The 18,984-nt window shown below is 35.0% G+C and overlaps 1 pseudogene; it reads left to right on the top strand.

The window, feature by feature from the left end:
- The first annotated feature begins 1,547 nt into the window (after positions 1 to 1,547).
- LOC145537268 (U6 spliceosomal RNA) lies at positions 1,548 to 1,648 on the top strand (annotated as a pseudogene).
- Positions 1,649 to 18,984: the final 17,336 nt, after the last annotated feature.

Raw genomic sequence — 18,984 nt, 5'->3', positions numbered from 1 at the left:
AGCATGCTTTGTTTGTCTAGTTCATTGTCCAGAATTGAACTAATTCATACATACTCTCCAAAATGTTCCCCTCAGTCTTTCTCATGTGGGTATGCAACACTATCATTCATTAGTTGCTGAAGACAAGAATTTTGGACTTCTCTCTTTTTCTCACAATCCATATCTAGTCCATCCTCAAATCTAGATGGCTCTAGTTTCAAAATATATCCAGGATCTTATTCCTTCTAACTTTTTCCATCACTATCACCATATTCAAGCTACCATGATTTTTTTCCCTGGACTTCTGCAAGATGTTGCCTGACTGGTCGTCTTGACTTTAGTTTTCCCAATTCAATTAGTTCTCTAAACATTAAGCAGCTAATTGTTTAAACAAGCAGTTCAGATAATGTTAGTCCTCTACTTGAATTTCTCCGAATACACAACATCACCCTTAAAATCTACAGTCTTGAGAGGTCAAGATGGTGGAATAGAAGGACATGGAATTCACCTCCGTTCAATGAAAACATCAAAAATACATCCACATGTGAAGGAATTTTCACTGGAAAACAAAAGAGACTGAGAGAAAGATTATTATCTGTAGCAGTCTCTAAGTAAGACTTACACTGAGTTTGGAAGGAAGGGAAGACAAACAATCAATGTGGGGCCTGCACCTCTTGGAGGGGACACAGAAGAGGCCAGTGATTATACAGACTTGAAGATCCTCTCTGGGGAGTAAGAAGTTTGAGCCTCATATTAGGCACCCCAGTCCTGGGGTTGAACACTGATAGTACAAATCTCCTTAATTTGTTTGAAAACCAGTGGGACTGAGAGCAGTACTCAAAGAAACCTAGAAACCACTCATAAAGGGTATATACACATTTGCATAATCCCAAAACAAGGGGGAGTAAGAAGATTGAAACTGACCAGGATCATGGCTGACTCTTCCCCAGTGCCTTGGTATGTGCCCCAGCCTGAGCTACATGCCAGCTCTGGCTCCTCTTGCTCCATGGTGAAGAAATATAGTGGCTGAGAGGAGTGCACAATTGTGAGGAAACAAGTGGCTCAGACTCAGAAAGGCATCTGAACAGGGCAGGGACAACCAACCATTTCTGGTGCTTATTTTGGGAGTAGACTGGATATCTGGTGCCAGGACCCCTACAACTTGTGCTCGCTCAATCCATGCCAGGTACCTGTATCAGACCCTCTTACTCTAGAACTGCTCCCCTTTGGAGTGAGGGTGATGATGCTGGGAGGTGGAGGGCACACATTTACAGGGAACAGAGTCAGCATGGGCCAAAAGTTCAGGGCTTATGCTCCAGGAACATGGAACTCAACCCCTCTATCAATAGGATGGCACTGGCCACTGAACAGAAGAGGTGCCCCAGGTCAAACTTGACCATGATTCTAGCTGCTCCGTCTCCAGCCTCATCTCTCACCATCTGGCAGCACACCCAGGGTAAAGATATGACCCATGTACACTTCAGATCCAGCTTTCCCACCAAAGAAACTGTGGACAGACTATATAGGGACACTCCCACATACAGATACCACATCAAGATCATCATAGGGTGCTCACTGTGGCAGCACATATACTAAAATTGGAGCAATATAGATTAGCATGGCCCCTGTACAATAATGACATGCAAATTTGTGAAGCATCCATATTTTTGATTTGAAGAATCAGTATTGTCAAAATGACTATACAATCCAGAGCAATCTACAGATTCGATGCAATCCAAATCAAATTACCAATGGCATTTTATAAAGAATTAGAATTTAAAAATTTACAATTTGTATGGAAACACAAAAGACCATGAATAGCCAAAGCAATCTTGAGAAAGAAAAACAGAACTGGAGGAATCAGGCTCCCTGACTTCAGACTATAGTTAGTACAAATCTACAGTAATCAATACAGTATGGTCCTGGCACAAAATGGAAATACAGATCAATAGAACATGATAGAAAGCACAGAGATAAACCCACACACCAATGGTTACCTAATCTGTGATAAAGGAGGCAAGAATACATGGTGAAGAAAAGACAGTATGTCCAATAAGGTGTGCTATAAAACAAGACAGCTATACTTAAAAGGATGAAACAAGAAGACTCCCTAATACCATACACAAAAATAAATTCAAAATGAGTTCAAAACCTAAATGTATGGGATGGGGAGGGAGGTGGGTGGGGGGTCCAGGAAGGGGAACACATGTAAACCCATGGCTGATTCATGTCAATGTATGGCAAAAACTATTACAATATTGTAAAGTAATTAGCCCCCAACTAAAATAAATAAATTTATTAAAAAAAAAAAAAAAAAAAAAACCTAAATGTAAGGCTGGACACTCTAAAACTTTTAGAGTAAAACATAGGCAGAACACTCTCTGACAAACATCACAGCAGGATCTTTTTTTTGATCTTCCTCCTAGAGTAATGAAAATAAAAACAAAAATGTAAAAATGGGACCTAACTAGACTTAGGGCATCCCTGGTGGCTCAGACAATAAAGGTAAACTTTGGGCTTCCCTGGTGGCTCAGACGATAAAGAGTTGGACACAAATGAGCAACTAAGCACAGCACAACTAAACTTAAAAGCTTCTGCACAGCAAAAGGAACAATAAACAAAACAAAAAGACAACCCAGAGAATGAGAGAGTATTTGCAAATGAAGCAACCAACAATGATTTAATCTCTAAAATACACAAACAGCTTATGTAGCTCAATATCAAAGAAACAAATAACTCAATAAAAATGAACAGAAGATCTAAATAGACTTTTTTTTTTTCAAAGAATACATACAGTTGGTCAAAAAGCACATAAAAAACTGTTCAACATCACTAAATATTAGAGAAATGCACATCAAAACTACAATGAGGTATCATCTCACACTAATCAGAATGGCCATCATCAAAATATCTAGAAACAATAAATGCTGGAGAGAGTGTGAAAAAAGGGAACCCTCTTGACTGTTGGAAAGAATGTATTTAAATTGCTAAAACCATTATGGAGAACTATGGTGGTTCCTTAAGAAACTAAAAATAGAGCTACTGTATGATACAGCAATCCCACTCCTGGGCCTATATCCAGAGAAAACCATAATCTGAAAAGATTCGTACACCTCAATGTTCACTGTAGCACTATTCACAACAGCCAGATCAGAGAAATAACATAAATGTCTATCAACAAGGAATGGATAAAGAAGATGTGGTACATATATGCAATGGAATATTAGCCATAAACGAGAACAAAATAATGTCTTTTGCAACAACACGGATGGACCTAGAGATTGTCATACTGAGTGTATTAACTCAGACAGTGAAAAACAAACATCATATGATATTTCTTATATCTGGAATCTAAAAACAAAATGGAACAAATTAACTTATTTATAAAACAGATCTAGATACACAGATGTAGAAAGCAACTTATAGTTGTTGGGGTGTGAGTAGAGAAGGATTAAATTGGGAGATTGGGATTGACACATACACACTACTATATATAAAATAGGTAACTAATAAGAACCTACTGTACAGCACAGGAAACTCTTCTCAATACTCTGTAATGACCTATACAGGAAAATAATTTTTAATAGTGTAGATATATATATATATATATATATATATATATATATATTTGTGTTAATAAAACGATTCATTTTGCTGTACAGCAGAAACTAACCTAACATCTTAAATCAACTATACACCAATATATATATATTTTTAAGGAGTGCATAGGGAATATTTTTTTAAAAAGAGACCATCATAAGTAGCTGTTTCACATAATTTCGTAGTGACAGTAAAAGATGACAGAGAAATTTAAGTCAAACAAAGGAATAAAAACACAGTGAAAAAAACAATTAATGAAAGAGATAGTTTACCAGATAGGGTTCAAAGCATTAGTAATAAATGCTAACAAAACTAGGGAAAAGAATATAACACATTGAGAATCTTAATAAGGAAGTAGAAAATATAAAAAGAAATCATTTGGTTAAACATAAGACATGACACCAAAAAATTCGTAGAACAGACCATAGGCAAAACATTCTCTGACATAAATTGTACCAAAGTTTTCTTAAGTCATCCTCTGAAGGTTATAAAAATAAAAGCAAAAGTAAACAAATGGGACCTAATCAAACTTACAAGGTTTTGCACAACAAAGGGAAACAAAAAAGACAATCTATGGATTGGGAGGAAACAAACAAACAATGCAAAAAACATAGGATACATTTCCAAAATATATAAATAGCTCATAGAACTCAATCAAAAAATGGGTAGAAGACCTAATAAAAGAAAATATTTCTCCAAACAAGACATACATATGACCAACAGGCACATGAAAAGATACTCAAAGTCACTAATTAGTAGAGAAATGCAAATCAATACTACAACAAGGTACCCTCTCACACCAGTCAGAATGGCCATCATCAAAAATTCTACAATGAATAAATGCTGAAGATGTTGTGGAGAAAAGGGAACCTTCCCATACTGTTGGTGGGAATATATATTGGTAAAACCACTATGGAGAACAGTATGTACGTTCCTTAAAAAACTAAAATTGAACTACTAAACGATTCAGCAAACTCACTTCTGGGCATATACCCAGAGAAAATCATAATTTGAAAAGATACATACAGTGCAATGTCCATTGCAACACTATTTACAATAATGAGAACATGAAAGCAACTTAAATGTCCACTGACAGGACTGGATAAAGAAGGTATATATATGAGATATTACTCAGCCATAAAAAAAGAATGAAATAATGACATTTGTAGCATCATGGGTGAACCTAGAGATTATCACACTAAATGAAGTCAGAGAAAGACAAATACCATATTATATCAGTCATATGTGGAATCTAATATTTGTTTTAAATTGATACAAGTGAACTTATTTACAAAACAGAAACAGAAACAGACTTACAGATATTGAAAACAAACTTATGGTTACCAAAGCGAAAATGTGTGTGTGTGGCGGTGGGGGGGGTGGGGGTTGAAGGATAAAACAGAAGTTTGGGATTAACATACACACACTACTATATATACAATAGATAACAAACAAGGACCTACTGTATAGCACAGGGAACTATCCTCAATATTCTGTGACAACTAATATGAAAAAATAATCTGAAAAAAGAATAAATATATGCATATGTATAAATGAATCACTTTGCTGTACAGCTGAAACTAACACAAATTTGTAGATGAACTAATACTACAATAAATATTTTAATTCAAAAATTTATTTATTCAATCAGAAAAAAGTGAAAAAAATCGTTAGTACTATTCAATATCATCAAAATGAAAAATAACTTTAATACCTTTCACAGTATCAGCATATCTAAAATATAACTAGTCAAAGTTAGATGAATCTAAGTCATTTTTTTCTTCTAGTACCCAAATATTAGTGGCATAAAACAATAAATATTCAATTATGTTTATGATTACTGGTGAATCAGTATTCGGTCAGGGTAGAGTAGGGATGGCTTCTCTGTGTTGCATAATGACTCAGATATCAGCTAGAGTGGCTTAACAACTGGAGGTTCCTCAGATGGCTAGATGTGTCTGGATCCTGACTCTGGCTATTAGCTGGGTTTTTCTGTTCTTTCTGTCTTGTCAGCTGAGACTATACTGCCCTATATGACTTCTTTATTTACATGTCAGGTACCTGAAATGATATGACTAGAATAGGAAAGACTAGCCAAACATCTCTGTCTCTCCACTCAACCCACCCACATGGGTAATTTGGCTTCCCACAGCATGATAGTTTTAGGAGAGTCAGATATCTTTCATGGCAGTTCAGTTCAGTTCAGTTCCTCAGTCATGTCCAACTCTTTGCAACCCCATGGATCGCAGCACGCCAAGCCTCCCTGTCCATCACCAACTCCTGGAGTTTACCCAAACTCATGTCCATTGAGTCGGTGATGCCATCCAGCCATATCATCCTCTGTCATCCCCTTCTCCTTCTGTCCTCAATCTTTCCAAGCATGGGGTCTTTCCAAATGATTCAGCTCTTCGCATCAGGTGGCCAAAGTATTGGAGTTTCAGCTTCAACATCAGTCCTTCCAATGAACACCCAGGACTGATCTCCTTTAGGATGGACTGGTTGGATCTTCTTGCAGTCCAAGGGACTCTCAAGAGTCTTCTCCAACACCACAGTTCAACAGCATCAATTCTTCGGTGCTCAGCTTTCTTTATAGTCCAACTGTTACATCCATACATGACCACTGGAAAAACCATAACCATGACTAGACGGACCTTTGTTGGCATGGCAGTAGGCTTGCCTCAAAGGTACCAATTCAAATCTGAGTGGAAACGACTGATCACTTTAGGCTTGTATGTAGAAATTGACACAATGTTACTTCTATCATAGTATATTTTTAGTCAAAGTAGTCACAGAGCTCAGACAAATGTAAGAAAAGGGCCCATAGAACATATCTCTCAATGGGAGGAGTATCAACATATTTGTGGTCATGTTTACCATCTACAGGGGATTAGAAGAATTCTAAGAGAATGGATAGCATTTGAAATTGCTTTTTAGAGAATGGGTATGATTTTGACGGTAAGATAATATAAGCATTTAAGGTAAGGAGATACACATGAGCACACATGAATATGGTAAAGAAAGTGAGAGGTACATCCAGAAACAGTAAAATAGCAGCTTATAATATCTATGTAATGCCATACAAATGATATACAAATAGCTGAATGCTGTAAAATAAGAGTTAATATAATTGGCCCCAAGGATTTGCACTTCCCGTTAGAACACATTATTTGACTTATTTCTCTTGGTCAAGTGGTAATATTTGATTTGTCTACTTTTGTGAGAAGTTTTCCAGATATATTCTTTTAATTAGATATTAGTAAGTCACATTAAGTGCCAGAAGTCTTATAACTAGTACTTGTTGAATTTTGAACTATTCTAGTATTTGTTTGGCTTTCAAGTTATATTTCTAGTCTATGGGCACTCTCAAATACTTAAACTTTTATTATTAATCCTTTTCAAATTTCCTAATTCCTAGTACGTTTTCTACAATGTTCTCAAATAAAATGACAGTGTACATGACTTATGATTTCCATCTCCTTTCATAAATTATAAGTTCCAGTAATTAAGATCACTATTGGAGGTAAGTAAACTCCTAAATGCTAGAGAAATGGGTGTTATTTCTCTAACACATCTGGATATAATTGTGTCTCTATGTAACTTTAGTCACTGACCATTTTGATCCCTGGTTTTCTGAATTGTTAGGTGGTGTAAATAATATATTTGCACATGCCTCTGACTCCTTCAGCAGGGTAAAAAAAAAAAAACAAACTTTATCCACTAGGTGGAGTCCAATAGCCTTTCCATGGCAGTTAAATGGTCCATGATTTCTCTAGATTTTATATATCTAGATCATGCCTAGTCTCTACTCATTCAGCTATGAAATGTTTAACTAGAAATCAATATTTGCAACTAACATGGGAACACAATTATCAAGAGCTTGTAAATAAATATTTTATGATATAGATGAAGGGCATTGAAAATTATATATTATTAATATAAATTGAAATTGAAAAAGCTTGAGGGAGCACTGAAAACATAGCAACATTCTTATATTTGGATATATATGGTTCTTATGATTATTTTTCAGTTCAGTTCAGTCGCTCAGTCGTGTCCGACTTAGAAGCTTTAAATATATATGGGTGGGAGAGTAGGGGTGTGAGTGACTGAAGTATTTATTTTTTTTACCATCTTGGACATCAACTTCATTGCATGAAAAAACATATTCCCAAATTCATAATGTTTTCAAAATAAAATGTCCACGAATGAAAAATTTTACTCTTTCCTGAGGAACCATATTCCAGACTATTTTGCACTGATATGACATGAAGATCCAATACTGAAAAAATGGTTATTATATTATAATGAGATTTTATAGAGTCAGAAAATAGGTGCTTATTTTCAAGATCTTAGCAACGATGATCCACGAAATTTCCTGTTGCAACACATGTGGGTAAGGCTTACATTTACTCTTTGCTATAGAACACAAGAAGGAACATTTTCTCTTTTTCAGTCCTGAACTAGATATTACACCAAGAAGACTATATTTAGTAACTCATGGGTCTATCTACCCTAAGAACTGATAGAAAGCAGTGGACTTCTAGTCATCATCTGTATAGTCTCCAGGGCCTATATAAATAATCTTCCTGGGGGGGGGCTTAATTCAACACTCAGCAGTTTACATGTTCTTAGTGAAACCAGTGATTCAGACTCTATAAAACTACCTGGCTGTTTCTCAATTATTTTCATCTCCATTCCAGGTAGATAGAAGATTGTTATTAAGTAGCCATGAGGAGAATTGGGAAGAGTGTGAAATGCAATGAAGGCCCTGGGAAAGAAACTCCACCTTACCCTCCATATAAAAAAGGCAGAAAAGGAAATAAAGTTATTTAATTATTTGCCCATCCAATTGCTATGTATCAAAGCGTGCAGGAAATGCAAGTATTCAGACCTTTTTGTATTTCATTAGCTGTCCTTTATATTTATAAATATTTTTATTCTACCAACACAGATTATTCTGGAGGTTTATAATCAGTTTTGTAATAATGCTTTTTCCCATGTATTTTTTTTTTGATCCTCTTCTACACTAGTTCAATCTCTTTGCCAGAGACAATTTTCTTTTCCTTCAAAAAGAATATTCTTTTTCATCTATAAAATGGTACTGTACTTGAAAAAGATGAAGAAGAATGATGTGGAGATTTAAATTGGTATTACCTGGAATACATAACATGGCTTTCAAATGTATTTGAAAGATATTAAGAAAGTACACCAGGCAACTGTATGTTCATGTGCTACCCTGGGATGATGGGGTCTCCTGATAGTTATACTGTTAATCCAAATTTTGTGTATCCAATGGAATTTAATTTCCCTAACAGTTTATTTGCCAGGGTCATCTCTAGCTGTAACAATTTTCCTCTTAAAACTGATTTTCTAACAACTTTATGCTGAGTTCATAAAATAGTCATGTTATTTCTGATGGCATATAGTCATTATAAAGTCATTTATGAAACATCTTAGGAGGAAATAAGTTATGAAATCATCAATAATGATAAGTTCTCCTCCTAAATTCAGGATGAGATTACCTCTTGTTTAACATGTAAATTGGGAGAAACATAAGTAACCTTAGATATGCAGATGACACCACTCTTATGGCAGAAAGTGAAGAACTAAAGAGCCTCTTGATGAAAGTGAAAGAGGAGAGTGAAAAATTTGGCTTAAAGCTCAACACTCAGAAAACTAAGAGCATGGCATCCTGTCCCATCACTTCATGGCAAATAGGTGGGGAAACAATGGAAACACTAAGAGACTATTTTGGGGGCTCCAAAATCACTGCAGACGGTGACTACAGCCATGAAATTAAAAGATGTGGTCCGGGCTTAAACCGAGTCTTTGTTCTTATATTAAGACTCAGTTAATTATGCCCGGAGAAGAACTATAACCAGGTTTCTCGGGGATTCTTCTTGTATAACTTCAATAAAGATTGTAAGCAAATGAACAAAAAAAAAATAAAAGATGCTTGCTCCTTGGAAGAAAAGTTATGACCAACCTAGATAGCATATTAAAAAGTGGAGACACTACTTTGCTGACAAAGGCTTGTCTAGTCAAAACTATGGTTTTCCAGTAGTCATGTATGGATGTGAGAGTTGGACTATAAAGAAAGCTGAGTGCCAAAGAATTGATGCTTTTGAACTGTGGTGTTGGAGAAGACTCTTGAGAGTCCCTTGGACTGCAAGGAGATCTAACCAGTCCATCTTAAAGAGATCAGTCCTGGATGTTCATTGGAAGGACTGATGTTGAAGCTGAAACTCCAATACTTTGGCCACCTGATGTGAAGAGCTGACTAATTGGAAAAGACCCTGATGCCAAGAAAGATTGAAGGCAGTAGAAGAAGGGGAAGAAAGAGGATGAGATGGTTGGATGGCATCACCGACTCAATGGACATTGATTTGGGTGGACTCCCTGAGTTGGTGATGGACAGGGAGGCCTGGCGTACTGCAGTTCTTGGGGTCGCAAAGAGTCGGACAGGACTGAGCGACTGAATTGACTGAACTGAACTGAGGTTCAAAGTAGTAGACGATTGTTAATGCAAAGCAAGGCCCTATTTACAGGAGATGCACTAAGCTCTATATATTAATAGGTGTTGACATCTATCCAAAGATAGCTTTCCCACCAGCCATTATTTATTTCCTTGTAGAAACACAAATTCCAACCATTAAAATCACTTGTGGGTGACAGATAGTAAATGTGGAGAATGGTAGGAGTTGTCTTTAAAAGATTGATGTTGAAAAACCCTTCATATATAAAATGACAAGGAAACTTCTAAAAGTTCCCCACGTTGGGATTAACATATTTTCCCATTGTTGAAGACAGAAAGAAGCAGATACTGAGAGGCTGGGATGCAGGATCTCAGCATAGATCATTTTCGTTGCTGAATTATGCCTTTGTAAAAGTGTTCTGAGGAAAAAAAAAAACACTTATGCTCTCTGATTAAAATCCTTTCTGTAACTGCTTTAATAAAGAGTTACAATTCTGAAAAAGTTTTAAAATGTGCTAATAACTAATCTTAAACATGACTGTGACTTACGGAATAATGCAGTTATGATAGTCATGTCTGATAGCAGTAAAGCTAAATTTGCCGTTATTGGTTTTTTCATCCCTCTTTTTTTTTCTTAATTGGTGAAAACATCTTTTAATATTGACTCTGAAAAACTAAGCACACAAAATAACAGTAACAGTATATGGAATAAGTGAATAAAGCATAAAGCCCTGGTAAAGCATGTTTTTTTGTTGGAGGAAAAAGGCTAAGACATAACTACCCTGGAGAGGTTTCTCAGGCTTTGCACATTCTCTGTTAGCTTGGGATGCAGTTTAATGACAGAAACCAAAAACTGACTGACAGAATTTTAGCTTAAAAGGAAATAGTCATTTGATATATCTTTCTATAGCAAGTACAGTAACCCTTTGTGTGGCCTACATGTTGAAACTATCTCGCTAGTTTTCTATTTCTTTTAACTCTGCATATACTGTATTTTGCCTGTGAGGAAAAAAAAAAAATATATATATATATATATATAACTTTATGTCCTCAAATATTTGGTCTTTCTGTTCAAAGTTTCTATGTTTCACACCATGCTTAGAAATGCCTTCTTGAGTCCGACACAAAAACATTTCCCTGTATTTTCCACTTATAGTTTTGTTTATATGTTAAAAGGTTACTCTTCTGAAATGTATTCCTATTTCAGATAGAACTGGGGGTTCTAGCTGACTTATTTCCAAATAGCTAATTTTCTTTACAACATATATTAAAAAATCTATCCTTTCCCTGCTGATTTGAGATGCTACTTTTATCATATGTTATGAGAAATAGCATTGTTTCTGGTCTTTTTCCTCTATTCCATTGATTTTCATCTGTTTAGTCCTCTTCCAGGGTCAAATAACTTGTACCTTATATTACATTTAGATAACTTCCTTAACAAGCATCATGTCTTCATTAATCTAATTAATTTTTGACATTTTTCTTGAAATATATTTGACATACAACATTGTGTAAATTTAAGGTGTAAAACGATTGGCAGTATGATTGCTATTGTAGCCTTAGCTAATACCTCTATCACATTACATAATGCAAGTATGTACACATAACTTCTCTCTCATTTTCCCACTCTTCAATCCCTGTAGCTCCTGGTAACAATATCTGTTTGCTGTCTTATTTTTATTTTATTTTATTTTTTTTAGATTTCACATATAACAGATTTTAAATCGCTAGTGTCACACCTTCTTTCCATTCATGTAGAATTTAGAATTAATTTATTAAGCTCTGAAAGACATCCCATCATGTGTCTGAATTGCACTGAATTTAAATTTATAAAGCAAACTGGGGAAACTGACATTTTGTACTATCAAATCCTTCCACTAAAAAATCAGTTTTGTCATAAAGTAAGTCAGACACAGAAAGACAAGTACTATAGGATCATGATTTCACTTTTATGTAAACTCTAAAAGCAAAAAAAAACAAAAAACAAAAAACAAACCCACCAAACTCACAGAAAAAGAGATCAGATTTGCAGTTACCAGAGGAAGGGATTGAAGTGAGGGGAACTGGAGCAAGGTGGTCATAAGTACACAAATTCAGTTACAAGAAAAATAAGTACGAGGGATGCAATGTATAATATGACTATAGTCAACACTGCTGTATAACATAGGAATGTTTTAAAGAGAGTAGATCCTAAGAGTACTCATCACAAGGAAAATTGTTTATTTCTTTTGACTATATCTATATGAGATGACAGATATTAACTAAACCTATTGTGGCAATCATTTCACAATATATGTAAATCAAGCCATCATGCAATGTACCTTAAATATATATATGTGAATTATTTCTCAATAAAACTGGGAAACATCAGTTTTGCAATCTATACAAACAAGTAGTAGCCATTAGTTTGTTTTGGGTCTGCTTTCCTTGAAAGGATCTAGTGTCATAGTTGAACTAGATGAGTGATATGAATTGAGAATTTTTATATCTCTTTTTTATGCTCTGGAACAGTTAAAAATACCATGAATTTTCTTTTCCTTGAAAGCGTACTGAAAATTGATTGCAAAATCTTTGGTTCTATTGTCTTTTAGCTATTAATAAATGGCAACCTACTCCAGTATTCTTGCCTGGAAAATTCTGTGGACTGAGGACCCTGGCAGGCTACAGTCCATAGGGTCGCAAAGAGTAGGACATGACTGACCACAAACATACATACATATAGCATGATTTTTATATTTTTCTTCTTTTTTTTTGTTTTTGGTCGATTCAAGTTGTATGTTATACCTCTTCTTGAGTAGCTTTTTTAGCTTATGTAATTTATTTTTTATAATTTTAGTTAATCTAGATTTGCAAAATTTTTATATCAAATTTTACATATTTTCTCAGTTTTTAAATTCTTCATATCCTCATTTTTCATTTTTTAACCTTGTTCAATTTTGTGTTATTTTCATTTTTTTTCTGGGTTATACCTGTGATGGGTGAATTTATTTTCACAGAAACAACTACTGACTTTGGTTTAATTTAATAGTTCTATAGGAGTGTTTTTCATCTTAAATGACTTTTCTACTTTTGTTGGTTCATTTTCATTTTTTTTTTCTAGGTTCTTGGCTAAAATATTCGGTTAATTGATGTTTAAAATATATTCTGTACTAATACAAAGTGATTAAGTTTACACATATATTTGCCACACAGTTTTGGATACTTCTTCAAGTAAAACTACTTTTCGATTTGCACTAGTAAAGACAGATATATGCAGATATATTCCAGTGAAGAGAATTTACCTTAAAGTACTACAGTTATTATTAATAATAATAAAGAACTTTATTGAGTGCTAAGTTTGTAGAAGCATAAATATTTCACTTAAAACTCTCAATAACCGGTGATATAAGTTAAAGTTATCATTTCTAACTTATATACAAATAATCTAATAACAAGAATCTTGCTTGAGGTCACACAGCTAATGAGTGGCAGAGCTAAGAACCGAACACTGTCTGACTCAAGTTCACAATTCTAACTACCACTTTCTGCTGCCAAGCCTGCTCCAATGAAATAATTATGGTAGGATGGAACAAGAAGAGAGGGAGGTAAATGATGGGGAAATTATTAGGTCACAGAATACACTATGCATTTTTTCATCCGTTGTCTTCTAAATACAACATTATGACATGTGCTTCATGAACCTCATTTTAATATCAATAGTTTTTGAAATACGTTCTAATAGCCCAGTGATATTAATCACAAACTAATATAATCCAAATAAAGAGATTTTGGAAATCCTTTCACCTTGCAAGAAGATAAAATTGTATTAATTACTTTGGCTATCATATTTTCAAGGCACAAAAATGCTTCTTAGAACAATCTGAGTAAAGTTCAAATATATGAAGCTGGGGATATGGAATTTTTTGAAATATCATTAGATTTTAAGTGCTTATTAAGAAAATGCATATGCACCAAAGGAAAGAACATCATAAATTCCTCAGGAAAGTTGATTTTGAGCTAATGCAAAAGGTTTAAAGAATCTAGGAAATAATACAGACAAAAATAATGTAGAAAGGGAGAAGATAAAGAAAGTGGAATTAAGGCAGTCATTGGCATCCATTCCAATAAATTCTAAATAAAGAAAAGATAATAAGAAAAACGTGGTAAAATTAGAATTTAAAAAATGGACCAGCAAATACTTAGCACATATAATTAATAAACTATAAAAGTATGTGACAAGGACAAAAATAAGAGAAATATATCTTTTAGTAGCAGCAAAAAGTGATATTATAGTGAGGAAAATGCTATATAGTACAAGGTGCATTGTACTCTTGGCTAATAACAGCCTCTGGATTGTGAGAACAACATGAATAATTCTCAACCTATACAGCATGATATCCACTAGTCACATGGGGATATTGAACACATGAAATGCAGCTGGTTTGAACTGATATATGCTTCAGTAAAACAAACACACACATTTTGAAAACTTTAGGACAACAAAAAGGGATGCAATATCTCATTAATATTTTCATTTGATTAATGTTGAAATAATATTTTGGAAATATTGGGTTATTATATAATAAAATAATCTTTCTTTTGTACCTTTTAATATGGCTATTACATACAAAGTTACATATATTCCTTGCATTATATCTCATTTGGATTGCAGTAAACTAACACCACACACACACAGAGTCGAGTCAAACAAAAGAAAATCCCACAAAAATAATATACTTGATTGATTCAGTATTTCCTTTCAATGGAACATAATACACTTGGTTCACTCAGTATTCAGTATTTGATTTCAATGGAAACCATTAAAGATAGACATTTCATTAAGGCTCTCAAATTACCCAAATTGTCTTTCTAGATATCTCAAATTGATAAGATAATTATTAACTCTATATTATATATATCTACATAATGTTGCTGTTGTTCAGTCACTAAGTCATGTCCGACTCTTTGTGACCCCCATGGACTGCAGCATGCCAGGCATCTGTGTCCCTCACTATCTCCCAGATTTTGCTCAATAGGAAAAATTTATTTGGGAGAAATGAAATGGAGCAGATGGTTTCAACTGGTGAGGCTCAATAAATAAATGACATTCATCTAGTGAAATGTGTATTAAAGTCATTTTATAGGTACTAGTACATTCTGCTTAATTAAGTATATATGGAAGGACAATATTTAATGATTTATTAAATTTAGAATTTTATTTAATTTAGAATAATTTTCCAAAGTCTTCACAGTAATTGTGCCTAAATGTAATAAGGTCTCAGTTCAGTTCAGTCGCTCAGTCGTGTCCGACTCTTTGCGACCCCATGAGTTGCAGCACGTCAGGCCTCTCTGTCCATCACCAACTCCCGGAGTCTACTCAAACCCATGTTCATCGAGTCGGTGATGCCATCCAACCATCTCATCCTCTGTCGTCCCCTTCTCCTCCCGCCCCCAATCCTACCCAGCATTAGGGTCTTTTCCAATGAGTCAACCCTTCGAATGAGGTGGGCAAAGTATTGGAGTTTCAGCTTCAACATCAGACCTTCCAATGAACACCCAGGATTGATCTCTTTTAGGATGGATTGATTGGATCTCCTTGCAGTCCAAGGGACTCTCAAGAGTCTTCTCCAACACCACAGCTCAAAAGCATCAATTCTGCGGCGCTCAGCTTTCTTCACTGTCCAACTCTCACATCCATACATGACCACTGGAAAAACCATAGCCTTGACTAGACAGACTTTTGTTGGCAAAGTAATGTCTCTGCTTTTAAATATGCGATCTAGGTTGGCCATAACCTTCCTTCCAAGGAGTAAGCGCCTCTTAATTTCATGGCTGCAATCACCATCAGCAGTGATTCTGGAACCCCCCCAAAAAAAGTCTGACACTGTTTCCACTGTTTCCCCTGTTTCCCCATCTATTTCCCATGGAGTGATGGGACCAGATGCCATGATCTTAGTTTTCTGAACGTTGAGCTTTAAGCCAACTTTTTCACTCTCCTCCTTCACCTTCATCAAGAGGCTCTTTAGTTCTTCTTCACTCTCTGCCATAAGGGTGGTGTCATCTGCATATCTGAGGTTACTGATATTTCTCCCGGCAATCTTGATTCCAGCTTGTGTTTCTTCCAGCCCAGCGTTTCTCATGATGTACTCTGCATATAAGTTAAATAAGCAGGGTGACAATATACAGCCTTGACGTACTCCTTTTCCTATTTGGAACCAGTCTGTTGTTCCATGTCCAGTTCTAACTGTTGCTTCCTGACCTGCATACAGGTTTCTCAAGAGACAGGTCAGATGGTCTGGTATTCCCATCTCTTTCAGAATTTTCCACAGTTTATTGTGATCCACACAGTCAAAGGCTTTGGCATAGTCAATAGAGCAGAAATAGATGTTTTTCTGCAACTCTCTTGCTTTTTCGATGATCCAGCGGATATTGGCAATTTGATCTCTGGTTCCTCTGCCTTTTCTAAAACCAGCTTGAACATCTGGAAGTTCACGGTTCACGTATTGCTGAAGCCTGGCTTGGAGAATTTTGAGCATTACCTTACTAGCATGTGAGATGAGTGCAATTGTGTGGTAGTTTGAGCATTCTTTGGCATTGCCTTTCTTTGGGATTGGATAGAAGACTGACCTTTTCCAGTCTTGTGGCCACTGCTGAGTAATAAGGTCTACTTATTTGCAAAGGGCTTAAGCATCTGCTCATCATGTTGATAAAAGCCAACTTTCCTCTTTGGTTAGATCAGATTGGGATTAATTTAAATCTTCTTTGGCTGGATTCTCAGATGTATTATTCAGGGAAATTATTTCCTATGTTGCATTAAAGTGGATACTTGTTTGTTTCCATAGCATCCATTTCATCCTTCTCTCATTACGTGATGGTCATGTAGTTTGGGTGGGATTGACGCTCCTTACAATGGTGAGCCCTGAGAAGCATAATCCAATGAGCACAACCTCACCTCCTCTGCGATACCAAACTATGGATAGTCAATAATCCTGATTTAAAGCAAGAATATATGGTAGAATAAAGTAGAATATATGGTATTCTACTGACCACCACATTGGTTTGGATTGGTTCAGAATTTAGCACAGGACTTTTGTATAAATGTGTAGTGTACTGATGTAAATCCTCTAACTGCTGTAGCCATTTTGCTACAGTAAGAATAGCCTGAAAAAAAAAATTACAACACTTGGAGGAGAGCAGGGATGAAAAAATAACAGAGAAACTGAGTTAGATGCCTGATAAAACAGCCTCAATTCCTGCCCCTAGACTTTTCCAACAACATCTTGCCAACATATTTTTTTCATTGTATAAAACAATTTAAGTTGAATTTTCTGTTACATATCAACCAAAAGCATCCAAACTGAAATACTTGTAGTTTTCCCTTAATTATTTTTTTATACTCTACTGTAAAAGTGTCTCTGGCTGTTTGATGGGATTTCTTATTCTTTCCCACTCGAGTAATTTTTCTGGAATTTTTGTCTGTTCTGTCTTCTGCCTACTTGTAGTTTGATATCACTATTTTTGAACAATGTAATTTGTTTGAGTTTCAATTAGAAGATCCCCATCAATTACAATTTGGCATGACTACATTTAGTCTTTGTATTCCTCTTACTCCCAAAGTTTTGTTCAGTCATGTTGGTTTATTTATAAATAGGCAATATTTTGCATGAGTGAATCTTCCTAACTGGGAACTATTATAATACATCAAATTGAGATTCTGAAATGCAAAAACATATGGTTTGAGTTTGCTGCTTACTTATTATAACATCTGACATCTATATAAGTCACTGGGTTTACAATGAAATTCATTCTTTAATTCAATAAAAACAATAAGCAGACTACGCTTTCTTTGCATCCAATGATTTTAAGCATGTAGATCCGTTGTCATACACATGTATGTTAACATATATATTTGCATATATGTATCTTTACTTTCGTTTTTCTCTTGTATGTTGTTTAGATGTTCTACTACTCCATTTTTGTGCCTCCTTGGATCATATTTCTCACCTAATGCTGCTTCTATTCACAGATGACTATTCAGCTGGTCATGACTCTCTGATGTTAGACCTATATATCACATATTGTAAATGGACTTAGTCTTGGAAATCGACTTTTTTTTTTTACAGTACATCCAATATATACTGTAGAGAATTGTTTATGTAACTCACATAATGTGGGCAAGAATAAATAAACGGAAAATGGAAGAGTTACTGCTTTCTAGGGAATATTTAGCAGCACTGTACATGAAATGATCTGGTAAACATTATCATGCATCATGAAGGACCCTTTTCATCTCAGCCACCATTGAACTGCACTCTGCTACAGTGTGGCAGGAATGATTCACATTAAGAAAATATAGATGAAGTTCTGAAGCAATCAGATTAAAACCACAACCACAGTCTTCTGGATCTACGCTAGTATAGTAGATTGTTTTCATATTTGATTACTAAACTTTTGAAATGTGGCTAGTCCAAACTGAGATGAGCATAAGTATAAAATATACACTGGTTTTCAAAGACTCAGTATGAACAAAAAATGTAAACTATATGATTAATAAATACTTTTATTTATTGCTTGATGAAATTATAAAATTCCAGTTATATTGGGTTAACTGAAATTATTAAAATTGATTTCACCTATTTCTCTTTAACTTTTAAATAAAGCTATTAGAAAATATAAAATTACATATGTTGCATTAGAATTCTGTTGAACAGTGCTGCTATATGGAATACTGAGATGACTCACACCATTCAATAAATATTGATTGCCAAGAATGTAAAACCTAAGCCTCAGTAAGCAAGCTTTAAGACCTAGTGATAAGAATACTGAAGCAAGAAAAATATACTAGCCATGTGAAACAATAACCATGTAAGGTCTGGGAATCTTATAACAAGCTCACAAGTTTGATTCAAAGACAAGGTAAGTTTTGAGAACCACTGTTTTATAGTCATTCCCAA

Source organism: Giraffa tippelskirchi, chromosome X (assembly GCF_054371585.1).
Source record: "Giraffa tippelskirchi isolate mGirTip1 chromosome X, T2T-mGirTip1v1.2.pri, whole genome shotgun sequence".
Taxonomy (NCBI): Eukaryota; Metazoa; Chordata; class Mammalia; order Artiodactyla; family Giraffidae; genus Giraffa; species Giraffa tippelskirchi.
Note: the sequence above shows the minus strand (reverse complement) of the source record. Positions and strands in the feature narration are given on the sequence as shown.